General features: G+C 41.3%; 1 protein-coding gene across 2 annotated transcripts in view; it reads right to left on the bottom strand.

Annotated features, from left to right (window-relative positions):
* Positions 1-18492, bottom strand: part of LOC121401479 — a 44004-nt gene extending 25512 nt beyond the window's left edge. For both annotated transcript variants that reach the window (XR_005966278.1, XM_041586234.1), the window contains exon 1: positions 18372-18492. The gene's annotated coding sequence lies outside the window, so the exon portion shown is untranslated. The remainder of the gene's footprint in view (positions 1-18371) is intronic.
* Between the last annotated feature and the right edge of the window lie 489 nt (positions 18493-18981).

Here is an 18981-nt window from a genome sequence, read left to right as displayed (position 1 = left end):
TTCCTGCCTTGTTCCTGTTCCTGTCCTTGTCCTGCCTGATTCTCTGCTTCCATTAACTATTGTATCTCCTCGTATTTGACCCCGGCCTGTCTCTTCGACCATTCTCTGCCTTCAACTTGCCCCTGACCTCGGCCAGATCACTGGACTCTCCAAGTTTGCCGCCAGTTCTGACCTTTGGCCTATTCTTTGGATCACTCTTGCCTGCAGCCTGCCTCTGACCACTGACCCGGTAAAAAGACTTATGTTTTTCTTGCAAATAACCAGTTGTGTTGCCTGCACTTAACTTTAATAAATCTTTCCACGCTACAACATGTTTCCTGTGTATCAGCACCTCAAATACCCGCTGTTTCCATGTTACACAGCACCTAGGCTCTTACCTGTTAGCCACTCACCTGTGGCCCAGCCTGACACTAGCTTCCCAAAAACACTACAGGCATTGCAAATATCTGTTAAAATTTTATTTAAATCAGCCCCCACACATCTTTGTGTATACATGAATCACATGCCGTAACTGAATCAGTGAAGGCAAAATAAGGCACAGTTTTGACCCAGTTTTGACACTATTTGAAATATACAGATTTTTCCAGGAAATCCGCTCCAGCTGACTTAAGGAGTATCACCAACGATCTGCATGGGATGTATGTTCAGAGAATGTGAAACCACTCGAGCTGTCAAACCACATTTGTGGAGAGATGAAACAATCTTGGACAGATGGTATAGTATGACCACATGTCTGACTGCAGCGCAAATGATGATTTAATTTATTTATATTATTTGAAATAGTAAACTTTTGGGTATTGATGTCTTCAGAACCACAGAATGTTGAACATTTTCTGCACTTAATAGTATGTTTTTTGTATATCTGAATGTATCCATTAACATAGGATGAAACAGTACCTCGATGATACTTAAAAAGAAAACAAATACTTGACCTATAAAAAAATCTGAGACCCAATGCAAAATTGGGTACAGGGCCGATTCCTTGTCTTCTTGAGACAGCCTTGTAGAAAGGGTTTCTTAATCACAATCTCCACCCATTTTTCTCAACACCAGAAAGCTCTTGTGTTATTAATTATTTAGTGCTGTAAGGATTTTAAATCATTCTTTTTAGAGCTATTTGTTGATTATCCCACAACGAACCTCGTGTTGTTTTTCCCTATACATTTATTCTTTAAAGGTTCTGTAGGCATGGTACTGACAAGTTCAATCAGATTACTGCCTGGGTTTTGAATGTCAAAAGTTCCATCAAATACTCTTTCTTTAGAAATACTTTGCTATCCTAGTTTCATTCCCGCATGACTGCAAATCTGTCCATGCTCCTGATTTAAACCTATCCCATAATTCCCTCTGTTCTCTTCAACCATCATTCCATTTGTGACAGATTTTTCATCTAAGCCTATTCAATGGCCTGCTGTGTGGTCTGAAAGACTGTAAAAAAAAAACACCCATAGCTCTATTTTTATTCAAATTCAAGAACATCAAATATCAGTGATTGCAAATAACCTCCAGCCCTACCTTGTGCTATAACTGATCACATTCTGTCTGTAAGCCACACCATTGCCACTGTTTGCCACCATATGTTATAGGCTTTAATATTTTAAGCTATAATATGTAATCCCTCTTCTGTGTTAAACCTTTTATACTGCAGGAAGCTAATGCTGGCAACAGTTTGCTACAGGTCTAGTTATCCACAGTTGATTCTGGTACCTATAGTGCAATGCAAGCATTGGATGGTAGTAATGGTCGGCAAAAAATTGACCTGCACCAGACCCTAACACACCTGCTCCCAACCTGCACCTGACCCTAAACCTGGCCAGCATCACTGTTTAAAGACCTGTGCTCCTCCACCCATCTCTGATGTCACAAAAGGGGTGGGGCAGGCATGAGCCTATAAATGGATACAGCCAGAGCCGAAAGGTGGCAGAATAAGGTTGTGGGAGAGCTGAAGAAGAACTCAACTCGAACCCACCCGATGTGCATGGAAGTGGGCCAAAGACATGCCCGCACATCATTATTTTGTGGATAGTTAAATGTGGTTGCAAATCACAAAGTTATACCATTACCACTGTGGGAGCATCTTATAGTAATGTTTGAAATGAAGTGTATGTTGTCCATGATATTAGCTTCCATGGCAGTTGCCCATGAATATTAATCTGGGCTTTTATCAGTCATAGACATGAAATGAAGTCTGGAGAATACATCACAGATACATTAAAATATATTTATAAAATTATATATATATACACAGTATATAAAGATTTTTTCTTTATTTTGGCAGTATGTGATCCCATATCCAGAGACCTGTTATCTAGAAAGCTCTGAATTACAGAAGGCCATCTCCCATAGGGGCAAATTCACTAAGAATCGAAGTTGCGCCAGGCGCAACTTCGCCGCTCTTCGCCGCACTTCGCCGCACTTCGCCAGGCGAATTTTCGCCAGCGCTACACAAATTCACTAAAATGCGAAGTTGCGCACAGGGGTAGCGAAAGGTTGCGGAGTTGCGCTAGCGTTGTTTCGCTATATAAAGCGAAGTTGCGCTAGCGAAGGCTAATTTGCATACGGCACGAAATTCAAATTTCAATGGAGGAATACGTATCAGCACTACAAATGCCTAGAAAACCTTCAAATCAGCCAATAAAAATTTTATTTTGCCCTACACATGTGCCCACTGTCTAGGTAAGTTGCCATGAGTCAGGAAATGTAGGGGGGAGGAAGGGGAGCCCCAAAAATTTTTCGATCTTTTTCAGCCTATCACCCGCCATGTAGAAAACACGCCAGCGTTTTTTGGGACTTAGAAAAAATTTTGACTTTTTTTTAAACAATCCCTATCTACTCTATTGCGCTTCGCCAGGTCTGAGGTGGCGAAGGAAGTCTAGCGTAAAAGGTAGCGTTCGCTACACTGCACAAGTTAGTGAATTTGCGTAGTTTCGTCGCTAGCGAAGATTCGCCTGGCGTAAGGTTGCGAAGTAACACTAGCGAAACTACGCCAGCGTTCGTTAGTGAATTTGCGCAGTAGCGAAAATGGCCAACGCTAGCGAATTAACGCTAGCGTTCGGCGCTTCGCGCTTTAGTGAATTTGCCCCATAGAGTCCATTTTAAGTAAACCATTCAAAGTTGTAAAAAATCATTTCCCTTTTTTTCTGTAATAATAAAACGGTATCTTGTGTAGGGATGTAGCGAACGTCGGAAAAAAAGTTCGCGAACATATTCGCGAACTTGCGCAAAAACGCGAGCGGTTCGCGAACGGTTCGCGAACCCCATAGACTTCAATGGGAAGGCGAACTTTAACATCTAGAAAAGACATTTCTGGCCAGAAAAATGATTTTAAAGTTGTTTAAAGGGTGCAACGACCTGGACAGTGGCATGCCAGAGGGGGATCAAGGGCAAAAATGTATCTGAAAAATCTGCCTGTGTGTGCTTGGAAGAGATAGTGTAGGGGGAGAGCTGTTAGTGATTTCAGGGACAGATGATAGTAAGTTTGCTGGCTAGTAATCTGCTTGATACTGCTCTGTATTGGAGGGACAGAAGTCTGCAGGGATTTGAGGGACATTTTAGCTTAGGTAGCTTTGGCTAGTAATCTACTGTTCTCTTTAAACAACTGCCATACGTTGACCTTGTAGGCATTGTTTGCCCAGTTTTTTTGGACGCAGCCACTGAAGCACAGTTGCCAGAAAAAATATGCCATATAAATGCTGAAAATAGTCATTTTTCGCCATACGTTGACCTTGTAGACATTGTTTGCCCAGTTTTTTTGGACGCAGCCACTGAAGCACAGTTGCCAGAAAAATTATGCCATATAAATGCTGAAAATATAAATTTTTTTGGTTGCAGCCACTGAAGCACAGAGGCCAGAAAAATTATGCCATATAAATGCAGAAAACATGCATTTTTTTGGTCGCAGCCACTGAAGCACAGTTGACAGAAAAATTATGCCATATAAATGCTGAAAATATAAATTTTTTTGGTTGCAGCCACTGAAGCACAGAGGCCAGAAAAATTATGCCATATAAATGCAGAAAATATGCATTTTTTTGGTCGCAGCCACTGAAGCACAGTTGCCAGAAAAAATATGCCATATAAATGCTGAAAATAGTCATTTTTTGCCATATACGTTGAGTCAACGTATGGCAAAAAATGACTATTTTCAGCATTTATATGGCATATTTTTTCTGGCCTCTGTGCTTCAGTGGCTGCGGCCAAAAAAACTGGGCAAACAATGCCTACAAGGTCAACGTCGTTGACCTTGTAGGCATTGTTTGCCCAGTTTTTTTGGCCGCAGCCACTGAAGCACAGAGGCCAGAAAAAATATGCCATATAAATGCTGAAAATAGTCATTTTTTTGGTCGCAGCCACTGAAGCACAGTTGCCAGAAAAATTATGCCATATAAATGCTGAAAATATAAATTTTTTTGGTTGCAGCCACTGAAGCACAGAGGCCAGAAAAATTATGCCATATAAATGCAGAAAATATGCATTTTTTTGGTTGCAGCCACTGAAGCACAGAGGCCAGAAAAATTATGCCATATAAATGCAGAAAATATGCATTTTTTTTGGATGCAGCCACTGAAGCACAGTTGCCAGAAAAAATATGCCATATAAATGCTGAAAATAGTCATTTTTTGCCATACGTTGACCTTGTAGACATTGTTTGCCCAGTTTTTTTGGTTGCAGCCACTGAAGCACAGAGGCCAGAAAAAATTAAACCAGTAGGGTTTGCACCCTAGTTTGTAACGGTGGCGGAGGGAGGAGGAGGACGCTAAAGGACAGCTGTGTGTGGAGTCATGAGGCTTGAAGAGAAGGACAGCTGCATAGAAGTCAGAACAAGTCTTCCGGCGTGCAGTAACCCTCCGAGATCCACCCCTCATTCATTTTAATAAAGGTCAGGTAATCGACACTTTTGTGACCTAGGCGAGTTCTCTTCTCAGTTACAATCCCTCCTGCTGCACTGAAGGTCCTTTCTGAGAGCACACTTGAGGCTGGGCAAGACAAGAGGTTCATGGCAAATTGTGACAGCTCTGGCCACAGATCAAGCCTGCGCACCCAGTAGTCCAGGGGTTCATCGCTCCTCAGAGTGTCGATATCTGCAGTTAATGCCAGGTAGTCCGCTACCTGCCGGTCGAGGCGTTCTTTGAGGGTGGATCCAGAAGGGTTGTGGCGCTGCCTTGGACAGAAAAACATTTGCATGTCTGACGTTACAGACTGGCCAAAGGGCTTTGTCCTTGCAGGTGTGCTCGTGGCAGGATTACTGGCACCTCTGCCCCTGGAATGTTGATGAGTTCCTGAAGTGACATCACCCTTAAAAGCATTGTACAACATGTTTTGCAGGCTGGTTTGTAAATGCCGCATCTTTTCGGACTTGTGGTATGTTGGTAACATTTCTGACACTTTATGCTTGTACCGAGGGTCTAGTAGCGTTGCGACCCAGTACAGGTCCTTCTCCTTAAGTCTCTTGATACGGGGGTCCTTCAACAGGCATGACAGCATGAAAGACCCCATTCTCACAAGGTTGGATGCAGAGCTATCCATCTCCGCTTCCTCATTATCAAGGACTGCATCATCCACGGTCTCCTCCCCCCAGCCACGTACAAGACCAGGGGTCCCCAAAAGGTCACCACTAGCCCCCTGGGAAGCCTGCTCCTGTTGGTCCTCCTCCTCCTCCTCCACAAAGCCACCTTCCTCCTCTGACTCCACTTCTGGCACCTCTCCCTGCGTTGCAGCAGGTGCCTGGGTTCGTTCTGGTGATTCCGACCAGAAATCGTGCGCTTCCAGCTCCTCGTCACGCTGGTCTACAGCCTCATCTGTCACTCGTCGCACGGCACGCTCCAGGAAGAAAGCGAAGGGTATTAGGTCGCTGATGGTGCCTTCGGTGCGACTGACCATATTTGTCACCTCTTCAAAAGGTCGCATGAGCCTGCAGGCATCGCGCATAAGCACCCAGTAACGGGGGAAAAAAATCCCCAGCTGTGCAGATTCAGTCCTACCACCCAGTTCAAAAAGGTACTCGTTGACGGCCCTTTGTTGTTGCAGCAGACGTTCCAACATAAGAAGCGTTGAATTCCAGCGAGTCTGGCTGTCAGAAATCAAACGCCTGACTGGCATGTTGTAGCGCTGCTGAATGTCAGCAAGGCGTGCCATGGCTGTGTAGGAACGTCTGAAATGGGCCGACACCTTTCTGGACTGGGTGAGAACGTCCTGGAATCCTGGGTACTTGGAGACAAAACGTTGGACTATTAAATTTAACACATGTGCCATGCAGGGCACATGTGTTAAATTGCCTAGTCTCAACGCTGCCAACAGATTGCTTCCATTGTCACACACCACTTTTCCGATCTGCAGTTGGTGTGGGGTCAGCCACCGATCGGCCTGTGACTGCAGAGATGACAGGAGTACAGATCCGGTATGGTTTTTGCTTTCCAGGCACGTCATCCCCAAGACAGCGTGACAACGGCGTACCTGGCACGTCGAATAGCCTAGGGGGAGCTGGGGGTGCACAGGTGTGGAGGAGGAGAAGGAGGACCCAGCAGCAGAGTAAGAAGAAGAAGAAGACGAGGTAGAGAGCGATGGAGGAGTAGAGGTGGTGGCAGAACCGCGTGCAATCCGTGGCGGTGACACCAACTCCACTGTTGTTGTTGAGCTACCCATTCCCTGCTTCCCAGCCATTACCAAGTTCACCCAGTGGGCAGTGTAGGTGACATACCTGCCCTGACCATGCTTGGAGGACCATGCGTCAGTAGTCATATGGACCTTTGGCCCAACACTAAGTGACAGAGATGCGGTAACTTGGCTCTGCACATGTTGGTACAGGTGTGGTATTCCCTTTTTAGAAAAAAAATTGCGGCTGGGTACCTTCCACTGCGGTGTCCCAATTGCTACAAATTTGCGGAAGGCCTCAGAGTCCACCAGCTGGTATGGTAAAAGCTGGCGGGCTAAGAGTGCAGACAAGCCAGCTGTCAGACGCCGGGCAAGGGGGTGACAGTCAGACATTGGCTTCTTACGCTCAAACATGGCCTTCACAGAAACTTGGCTGGTGGCAGATGACTGGGAATGGGAACAGGTGGTCAAGGTGGAAGGCGGAGTGGAGGGTGGTTCAGACGGGTCAAGGAGAGCAGAGGTAGAGCAGTAAGATGCTGGACCAGAAGGAGTGTGGCTTTTAGTTTGCCTGTTGCCTTTGAGGTGTTGCTCCCAAAGTGCTTTGTGCTTGCCGCTCATGTGCCTTCGCATAGAAGTTGTACCTATGTGGCTGTTGGGCTTACCAAGGCTCAGTTTCTGACTGCACTCATTGCAAATTACAATGCTTTTGTCAGAGGCACACACATTAAAAAAATCCCACACTGCTGACTTTTTGGAAGTGTGCGATCTGGCGGTAACAGTAGAAGTTGGCGGAGTTGGCGGTATTGGCGGCAATGGCGGGTGCGTTGGCCGGCTGAACACAGGTGCCGATACATGTTGTTGCCCTGCTGATCCCTGCGGGCTGTCCTCCCTGCTTCTTCTAAGTCTTATTCTCCTACTGCCTCTCTGACTCTCCGTCTCTCCATCTGAACTACCCTCCTCTTGCTCTCTTCTACTAGGCACCCACAAAACATCAATCTCCTCATCATCATTCTCCTCAGATGCATCAATTTCTTCTGACACATCACAGAAGGAAGCAGCAGCGGGGACCTCCTCCTCATCACTCATTATGTCCATCTCTATCGTGTTCTCTGCCAGAATTAAATCTGGTGTAAGGTCCTCATCTCCTTCATCTTCTTCTGGCAATAATGGTTGCGCATTACTCAGTTCAAGAAACTCATTGGAAAATAACTCCTCTGACCCCAGTGAAGAAGGGGCACCGGTGGTGGAGGAAGTGTTACGTGGGGTGGCCATAGCAGTGGAGGATGAGGAGGATGTTGTGGTAAAGTTAGAAACGGTAGAGGATGGGGTGTGCTGTGTAAGCCAGTCAACTACCTCTTCAACATTTTGGGAGTTCAGGGTCATTGGCTTTTTAAAACTGGGCAATTTGCTAGGGCCACAGGATTGCATAGCAGCACGGCCCCTAGCACGGCCTCTGCGTGGCGGCCTGCCTTTGCCTGGCATTATTTTTAAAAAAACAACAACAACAACAAAAACTCAGTTGGTTTTTCTGGAAACGATAATACACACAGCTAGATGGCGGGTTGAAGAAAACACTGTGCAAATAATGCCTACAAAGTCAACGTATACACTACTACAGCGGTGGATACGGATTACGTAAAATATATGAATGCTGCTTGAAAAAAAGTAACTCAAGTGGTTTTTCTAGAGACGATAATATTATCAATATTTAGACAAAATGTGAACAAGCTCACACAGCTCGATGGCGGGTTGAAGAAAACACTGTGCAAATAATGCCTACAAGGCCAACGTATACACTACTACAGCGGTGGATACGGATTACGTAAAATATATGAATGCTGCTTGAAAAAAGTGACTCCGGTGTTTTTTCTGGAGACGGTAATATTATGGATATTTAGACAGAATGGGAACAAGGTCACACAGCTCGATGGCGGGTTGAAGAAAACAGTGTGCAAATAATGCCTACAAGGCCAACGTATACACTACTACAGCGGTGGATACGGATTACGTAAAATATATGAATGCTGCTTGAAAAAAGTGACTCCGGTGTTTTTTCTGGAGACGGTAATATTATGGATATTTAGACAGAATGGGAACAAGGTCACACAGCTCGATGGCGGGTTGAAGAAAACAGTGTGCAAATAATGCCTACAAGGTCAACGTATACACTACTACAGCGGTGGATACGGATTACGTAAAATATATGAATGCTGCTTGAAAAAAAGTAACTCAAGTGGTTTTTCTAGAGACGATAATATTATCAATATTTAGACAAAATGTGAACAAGCTCACACAGCTCGATGGCGGGTTGAAGAAAACACTGTGCAAATAATGCCTACAAGGCCAACGTATACACTACTACAGCGGTGGATACGGATTACGTAAAATATATGAATGCTGCTTGAAAAAAGTGACTCCGGTGTTTTTTCTGGAGACGGTAATATTATGGATATTTAGACAGAATGGGAACAAGGTCACACAGCTCGATGGCGGGTTGAAGAAAACAGTGTGCAAATAATGCCTACAAGGCCAACGTATACACTACTACAGCGGTGGATACGGATTACGTAAAATATATGAATGCTGCTTGAAAAAAGTGACTCCGGTGTTTTTTCTGGAGACGGTAATATTATGGATATTTAGACAGAATGGGAACAAGGTCACACAGCTCGATGGCGGGTTGAAGAAAACAGTGTGCAAATAATGCCTACAAGGTCAACGTATACACTACTACAGCGGTGGATACGGATTACGTAAAATATATGAATGCTGCTTGAAAAAAAGTAACTCAAGTGGTTTTTCTAGAGACGATAATATTATCAATATTTAGACAAAATGTGAACAAGCTCACACAGCTCGATGGCGGGTTGAAGAAAACACTGTGCAAATAATGCCTACAAGGCCAACGTATACACTACTACAGCGGTGGATACGGATTACGTAAAATATATGAATGCTGCTTGAAAAAAGTGACTCCGGTGTTTTTTCTGGAGACGGTAATATTATGGATATTTAGACAGAATGGGAACAAGGTCACACAGCTCGATGGCGGGTTGAAGAAAACAGTGTGCAAATAATGCCTACAAGGCCAACGTATACACTACTACAGCGGTGGATACGGATTACGTAAAATATATGAATGCTGCTTGAAAAAAGTGACTCCGGTGTTTTTTCTGGAGACGGTAATATTATGGATATTTAGACAGAATGGGAACAAGGTCACACAGCTCGATGGCGGGTTGAAGAAAACAGTGTGCAAATAATGCCTACAAGGTCAACGTATACACTACTACAGCGGTGGATACGGATTACGTAAAATATATGAATGCTGCTTGAAAAAAAGTAACTCAAGTGGTTTTTCTAGAGACGATAATATTATCAATATTTAGACAAAATGTGAACAAGGTCACACAGCTCGATGGCGGGTTGAAGAAAACAGTGTGCAAATAATGCCTACAAGGTCAACGTATACACTACTACAGCGGTGGATACGGATTACGTAAAATATATGAATGCTGCTTGAAAAAAAGTAACTCAAGTGGTTTTTCTAGAGACGATAATATTATCAATATTTAGACAAAATGTGAACAAGCTCACACAGCTCGATGGCGGGTTGAAGAAAACACTGTGCAAATAATGCCTACAAGGCCAACGTATACACTACTACAGCGGTGGATACGGATTACGTAAAATATATGAATGCTGCTTGAAAAAAGTGACTCCGGTGTTTTTTCTGGAGACGGTAATATTATGGATATTTAGACAGAATGGGAACAAGGTCACACAGCTCGATGGCGGGTTGAAGAAAACAGTGTGCAAATAATGCCTACAAGGCCAACGTATACACTACTACAGCGGTGGATACGGATTACGTAAAATATATGAATGCTGCTTGAAAAAAGTGACTCCGGTGTTTTTTCTGGAGACGGTAATATTATGGATATTTAGACAGAATGGGAACAAGGTCACACAGCTCGATGGCGGGTTGAAGAAAACAGTGTGCAAATAATGCCTACAAGGCCAACGTATACACTACTACAGCGGTGGATACGGATTACGTAAAATATATGAATGCTGCTTGAAAAAAGTGACTCCGGTGTTTTTTCTGGAGACGGTAATATTATGGATATTTAGACAGAATGGGAACAAGGTCACACAGCTCGATGGCGGGTTGAAGAAAACAGTGTGCAAATAATGCCTACAAGGCCAACGTATACACTACTACAGCGGTGGATACGGATTACGTAAAATATATTATGGCTGCTTGAAAAAAGTGACTCCGGTGTTTTTTCTGGAGACGGTAATATTATGGATATTTAGACAGAATGTGAACAAGGTCACACAGCTCGATGGCGGGTTGAAGAAAACAGTGTGCAAATAATGCCTACAGGGCAAATAATGCCTAAAAGGTCAACTTATACACTACTACAGCGGTAGTAAAATAAAAAAAAGTAAAATAAAAAAAAATGAATATTAAAAAAAAAAAATTAAAGTTGGTGCTGCTGAACTACTAGGAGCAGCAGATTAGCACACCAGTCCCACTCCCCAACACTGCTAGACTAATAGCACTGGGCTCTTATAGTAGTAGTAGTAGTAGTAGTAGTAAAACAACAAAAAAATAAATAAAAGCAGTCCTTACAAGGACTACTGTTATTGCAGCAGTCAGCAGATGAGATCAGAAGCAGGACAGCTGCCCACTGCAGCTACATACAGAGCACTGCAGTAGAAGGTAGATTACTAGCCAGCAAAGCTACCTAAGCTTAAATGTCCCTCAAACCCCTGCAGACTTCTGTCCCTCCAATAACAGAGCAGTATCAAAACGATTACTAGCCAGCAAACTTTCAACTGTCCCTGAAATCACTAACAGGCAGCAGCTCTCTCCCTACACTATCTCTTCAGCACACACAGGCAGAGTGAAAAAACGCTGCAGGGCTTCGGTTTTTATAGGGAAGGGGAGTGGTCCAGGGGAGAGCTTCCTGATTGGCTGCCATGTACCTGCTGGTCTGGGGTGAGAGGGCAAAAAAAAGCGCCAACAATGGCGAACCCAAAATGGCGAACGTCGCGCGACGTTCGCGAACTTCCGGCGAGCGCGAACACCCGATGTTCGCGCGAACAAGTTCGCCGGCGAACAGTTCGCGACATCTCTAATCTTGTGTTTGATGGTAATTAAGCTTCATAAATCCATATTAGTGGCAAATTAATCTTGTTGGTTTTAATTAATGTTTACATTATTTTAATAGACTTAAAGAGATACTGACACCAGAAATTAAACCTTTTTTACATCTATCATAATATTGTCTTTGCTTGCTATCTATAATTATGCCATTAAAGTGGACCTGTCACCAAGAGACAAAAGGCTGTATAATAAAAGTCCTTTTCAAATTAAACATGAAATCCATTTTTTTATTAAAGCATTCATAGCTGTTGTAACCTCATTTAAAAATCTCAGCTGTCAATAAAATATTGTCTGCCCCTCCTCTATGCCTTAGGTCCCCCATTCTAGTGCACAAACAAGATTTTGAAATGATGCAAGCCTTGCCTTAATAACAGTGTCCACAAAATGGCTCCTGTCTGCTTGCTATAATTATGAATTCCCAGACTGAAGAAAACAAGATTCAAATAATTTATATTGTGTAATTAAAGTTCATTTTGCTTGACTAATGTGATAAAATAGGATTTTGAAAATTTTTTTTGGTGACGGGTCCCCTTTAAAGTATTTACAGATGCTTTTTTAGTACCCATCTGATCCCCCATGTTCCTCTCTGAGGGGCTGCCATATTTGAGCAGTCTGTTAGCAATAGAAACTCTAACTGACATGTTGAGAAGGGACAGTCAGGTTGGCAAAACAGTCAGGTTTAGGAACTTCAAGTAACAATTATTTACAAAAGTATCAGTGAAAAATGATCAACATGACCTATAGGTAACGTTTGATGTACATTAATAATTTTTTAGTGTCAGTATCACTTTAAAGGGGACCCGTCACCCAAAAAAAACATTCCAAATCCTATTTTATCACATTAGTCAAACAAAATGAACTTTAATTACACTATATATATTATTTGAATTTTGTTTCCTTCAGTCTGGGAATTCATAATTATAGCAAGCAGGAAGCAGCCATTTTGTGGACAGTTTTATTAAGGTAAGCCTTGTATCATCTCAGAATCTTGTTTGTGCACCAGAATGGGGGACCTGATGTCCATTTCCTTGCCCTGGCTACACAATTAAACGGTAAAGAGAACGGGGGAATGTGTGGAGAGCAGTGACATCTAGGAAGTGCTGAATGGAAAGTGAAAGTAATTGTCTGCCCCGCCTCTATGCCACTTGCAAAGAGGAGGGGCAGACAATATTTGATTGACAGCTGAGATTTTTAAAAGAGCTTACAACAGCTATGAATGCTTTAATAAAAAATAGAAATTGGATTTCATTTTTAATTTGAAAAGGACTTTTATTATACAGATTTTTGTGTCTGGGTGACAGGTCCACTTTAAGGTACAGATATCCAAATTACAGAAATATCCCTTATGTGGAAAACATCAGATCCCAACTCCCAAGCATTCTGGATAATCGATCCTATATCTGTTTTATATCTGTATTATCTTTTAGGGGTTTTAAAATTGAGTACTTGAAAGTAACTCTTGCCTTTTGGCAATAGGTAATTGGATACAGTCACCATATAAATACCCCAAGTATTTAAGGGGCAAGTGAACCCCAAAATAAAAATGTGTCTAATAATAGAAAACATAATAAGCAACTTTGCAATATATATTCATTACACATTTTATATGTTTTTTATTTGTATATGTATTGCAATGGAAAGCAGTATTTGTCCCTTTTTACTCTCTGCCCTGATGGCTCAGACTGTTGATACAATGTAAGACAAGGTAGCTGATTAACAGACCTGTGTTTGCTGGGGAACTAAGACTTTTGCAACATTGTTTAAAAAACTTAATAACCACAATTTAAGCAGGCCCGTGGGGACTAAAATGGAATGGAAGGACAGGGACATGACAGGGCAAGGAAGTGGGACCCAGATGACCAGAGAAAGGGTTTGTGGGAAATGTAGTTTAAGGGGAGGAGCACGAGGCGTGAAGTACAGAACGCAAAGAAGAGTCGGCGCCATTGGTAAATCAACCCTGGCCACTGGCCCTAGATTGGGATAAGATGGGCCGGGGTCTTTTATAGTCGCAGCTAAAGATTAAAGGAGTTTGAGTCAATTATGGCGGAAGTTGGGTAGGTCTGAGGCTATGGGTGATGGTGACTGGACACTGTTAAAAGGAGAGGGAAAGGACAAAAGGAATAGCCTCAGAATTTGGACAGGTGCTTGGCAAGTGGATCTCCACAACAGCAGCCTTCAGTGGCTAATGGGATCGGGCGGGGAGATTCCACTGAATAGTTGTTGAAGATTATTTGTTTAGGAAATGTTAGGAGATTTAAAGTTAACTTATATGTTAATAAAATGGCTGCGGCCTTTTCAATCCACAAAGGAAATGTGTAAGTGTGTTTTATTGAAGGTTGTGGGTAAATGGAGGGAGGGTCCAGAGATTGACAATGCCCATGTCAAGCAAATGCTGCTTTCAATAGCAATGGATTTTACAAATAACTTTAAAAGCACTACACATTTGTAATGAATGTATATTGTGAATTTTCTTAGGATTACAATTTCTTTTATTAGGCAAATTTTTATTTTGGGGTTGACTTGCCCTTTAGGTTTATTTGTGCCCATCTAATTATTGCTGTTCAGTCGTCTGTTACTAGTTTTCATTATGGATTTTAAAACTGCAGTGGAATTGTTCTTCTGCCTTGCTATGCTTATTTTCTCAATCATTCTGTTAATTACAGTAGCACTGTTAATGGCAAGTAAATATACAAATGGTTTTCATTAAGATCTGCAACCACTGGGATGATATTTCTGTTATAGCTATGGCTAGAATCCTATCCATAAAGCATGACAAAACTGCTGCTGTGTCAGAGAAAGTAATCTTAACTGCTGGATACTTTCATAATAGTGAATAAAAATGAATGTAAATAATATTTTGAATGCTATTCTAAGATGGAACATATACAAACTTATACAACAATATATATATACAATATATATATATATATATATATATATATATATATATATATATATATATATATATATATATATATATACTGTATATCCTTAAGGAGAAAGCAGATCTGAAATATAGCCTAATCTGGGAATTTCTTACCCTACAATACCTTTTTATTAGTGATAAGCGAAAAATACAGCGATAATACTATGCAAAACTGCATAAAAAATGTGGGTTTTTTTTCGTTACACTTTGTGCGACAAAATAAAAAGACGCGCAACAAAAACCTGAACGCGCAACAAAAAAGTGGTGAATGACAAATGCATGTGTCATTTTATCCTTTCCCTCTCCTTCCACATGAACCAAAGGGGTCTGAGCCATCCCTCTATATTGTCTATATAACAACATACACATAAATATATGGTTTATTCATTTTATTGTGGGTTACTAAGCACCCAGAAATTGTCTGTTCAGGTGTATTATTAGTTGTGTTTCTAATCTAGTAGTAATATATTAATATATACTATAGATGGTACTTTTTGCATAAACAGCAACAAAGTTACAAAGTGTAGTAATAGATACCTTTACCATTCAACCAGAGTTAATGTCAAAAATAACAGACATGGTTTTTAAGGAATTGGCAACATGGGAGCCTTTTTTTCTATTGAAAAATAAGTTGTAGTATAGTGGAAATGGAGTAGGTTGCATGTGTGTAGCAGCATACTGTGTGAAAAGTCCCTTTTTTTGTTGCACGACAAAACATTTGCGACAAAAAAAGTTTCACTCATCACTACTTTTTAGCCTTGTTTGCAGAAATATAAGTGTCTAACCAGGGCACATATGAACAAGTAATCAAAGCAATTGTTTGAGTCTTGGCTCTGCTTATAATCTATTGAATGCACAGACCATTAATACTATTTAGTTTTACCATTTACTATACACATATGCTAAATTGTTACTTGGTTAATCTAACTCACCAGTTGGAGTGACACTCTCATGGGCTCAAGAAATGATACACCAGGAAAGCAGTAATGTAGCTACAATAAACGAGTTCTTGTATCAGGGGGTTAGTTATTAAAGTCCAAATGTCAAAAAGATTTTTTTTGCTATAAAATCCAAACTTTTAGTGGAAAAAAAACTAAAATTTTTCGTGAATTATTATACTCCGAGGATGGAAAAAGTCTGAATCCGGAAATCGAGCATCTCAGACCTGCCGAGGTTGTATATACTGTAAGTCAATGGGAGAAGTTCTTATCCTATTTTTCCACAAAAAAATCAAGCAATTTGGGGAAAAAAATCCATAAAAAACATATGATGTGGATTTTTGCTTGATTTTATTGAGTTTTCCCCAATTAAATTGTGCTTTTTTTAATGATAAATAAGATAAAATCATGGATTCTAGTTTGCTCTAACTTTTTTTTAAATAAAATTAACAGAAAAATTGGGATTTTGACAAATAAGATCCTAAATGAATATTCTGGGCTTGAATAAAGATTGTTGTTAATTTCCTCTTTATTCAGAGGAAGACATTTATACAATGGGCACAGGAGATGTATAAAGGAGTTTTGGAACCCCTTCATAAGTGATCAGTATTTATCAATGAAAATCTCCAGAAGAATGGATTATATTTTCTGCCTAAAGGCAAATCTCTATTTCCATGGAAACCCGTGAAACATATTTGTCAGACATTTCCTGTGCATTTTCAGCCTTTTGTGTTTCTGCTATCCTGGGGTTATACGATTAAACTCCAATTACATTGGCATAAAATGCTGCCAGGTGCTGGCTCCCTGCTTCCAGAACATAATGGCATAGAACACACGGCGATGCATTACAAGTTGAACCTAGGAAAGAGTGACATCACACCTGTACTCTGGAGTACCACCTACTGCACCTGCCTACATCACTGTTTATTCACTGCAGCATTTCTTCTCTTTACTCAATATCTATCACTTGTGCTTCTCTTTATGTCAACGTTCCATTCAGCTAGCTCAGTCTCTTAAACTGTAATCTCCTCCCCCACCCATTTAACTGAAATAAAATAAAGAAAATTGATAAAATATATAAGGATAAAAATAACCTTTAAAATCAGATTTTTTTTCTCAAAAAGATGGCATTATTGCTTCCAGGCAGTTTGCCCAAAGCCAAGAGATACCGTATGTTCTAAGCAAGTTGAAACTCTCTTTTAAAAAAATAAATTTCACAACCCAATATGCCATCTGTTTTCACTGTCTTTCACAACAGTACTTTCAACTATATATACGAAGCAGGTGGCTAAGCAAAACATGCTCATATGAACACTTAAATGAATAGATATTTTATTTTGTCACACAAAGAAGTAAAATGGATCCCCAAGAAACAATATTTGTTATTATACATGGTAACCGGAGCGGCTTACAAAACGTCTGACGATGAGATGAGGTAAATGAAAAAACACAAAGCCAAAATACTGAAGGCAGAGAGTGGGAGTGAGATATGAGGACCAGACGTCTCCTTGGAAACACACATAGAGCTGTATGGAAGTGCTAAGAAATGGAATCCCCTCTGTTAAAATACCAATCCACAGATCTGCCCAATGTGCCCATATGGAGATGCATCGACCAAGTTGACGGTTTCACAACCCCACGCTTACACATCAACACACTCAAAGTGTACCCTAAGAATAGTTCCTAGCTGTAAATAAAACACAGAGCTGTCTGTCTGGATTTCAAAAGGGGAAAATATCTGGTCTTCAAAGGACTGGACAATAGAATATAAAAGGAAACAAGCCCAATGTTTGGCATTTTGGCTTACCCAAAAAATTGAAAGTGGAAGCAGTAAACCCCTAAGGGCTTTGCTGGGAACAGAAGATGGGCATCAATTGCTCACTTCTTTTTAAGGTTGCTTGAAGTATTCAAAGTAACAAGAGTGTGTTTGATGGAGCATATCTAGGGCTGTCCCTTTCCCTTTGCATTACAAAATGAACCACTTAATACCTTGTTGACCCATCACTTCTTTGTCGATGTCATTGCTAAGGGCACTCGCTTAAATTGCATGCCTGCTATGTGACACTGCTTGCTATAATTACTTCAGGGAATTGGCGGTGCCATTATTACCTCTTTATCTCGACCTCTCATTATCTCTTGCGCTAGGATTCAAATCTCACTCGCTGTCAAATCTTATAGAAAAGACTTGGAGTATCGTTTTTAACTAGGTCAACACAAAACAAGAGGAAACATGCTCCTTCTAATTATTAATCTTTATCTATTTCGCGTGATACACATGCATCATTCACATCAGTCCCTGCACCAGTAAAGCTTACAATCTAATGTTATTAACACATACATACACATACACATATGGTCGATTTAGTGTAATCTACAGAAATGAGTGGGTAGAGGTGACGAGGGCATTTGATCATAGTGAAGCAGGGGGCTAAATACACTGTCATCACTATTTGACCATGTGGCACCCCTCACAGCTGGCACTGGCAGTTCTTACTGACAGAGATATCTATTTTTTAGACACTGGAAACCTAAAGAACAAAGAAAGCACTAAACCCCCAAGGGAAATGATATACAAAGAAAATAAATACCTAGGTTTCTATTGCTCCCAGCACAGGGCTCCATGCAGAGTGGGATAGCGTGGTGCCACAGCATGCCAACAGCATAGAGGGAATGTAGTCAGGAGGTGGCACAGGGAAGCAGATCACACAGAGCTCAGGTGTAATAGGAATAATGCAATTACCTGGGTGAGTCACAGCAGAAGCTCTTCTTACTGCAGATCCTTCTGCTCACTGGCACTTCTCTAACAGAGCTACTCTTAGCTGCGTGTTGCAGTCATGCCTGCCAGTGGGAGCATGCGTGTGGGAGGGGGAAGAGAGACAGAGAGAGAAAAACACAAGTGAATATTTTTCTGCCTTTGTATTATCACCCATCATACAAGGAATTAGCAAAACAAGGAACAAGTGCAGCATGGTTACACAACCAGAAAGCACAGGGGATGGAGAGAAAAGGCAGCGCAGTCTTACCAAATTAGAACTTAATTAGAAATCCTATCCCAGTGCACTTACTTTAGCTGAAACACTGTGTGAGTCAATAATTAGGACACTGGAAATCAAGTCAATTAAATGAACCTTTGAGCTCGTCTACTCCCACCAAATACACTAACACGTACAAAGTCATCAGGAAGCAACCGCGTAACATAGAGGAACACTCACAAATACTGAAAGTGACAAATACAATACAGGGCAGATTTGTTTTAGGACAAAAAGGCAAAATCAGGACATCAGCACTGTCAGTGGCTACAGTGACACAGGACACATCCGAAAAGAACTTAAAGGAATACTGTCGTGAGA

Source organism: Xenopus laevis, chromosome 3L (genome assembly GCF_017654675.1).
Source record: "Xenopus laevis strain J_2021 chromosome 3L, Xenopus_laevis_v10.1, whole genome shotgun sequence".
NCBI classification, from domain to species: domain Eukaryota; kingdom Metazoa; phylum Chordata; class Amphibia; order Anura; family Pipidae; genus Xenopus; species Xenopus laevis.
Note: the sequence above shows the minus strand (reverse complement) of the source record. Positions and strands in the feature narration are given on the sequence as shown.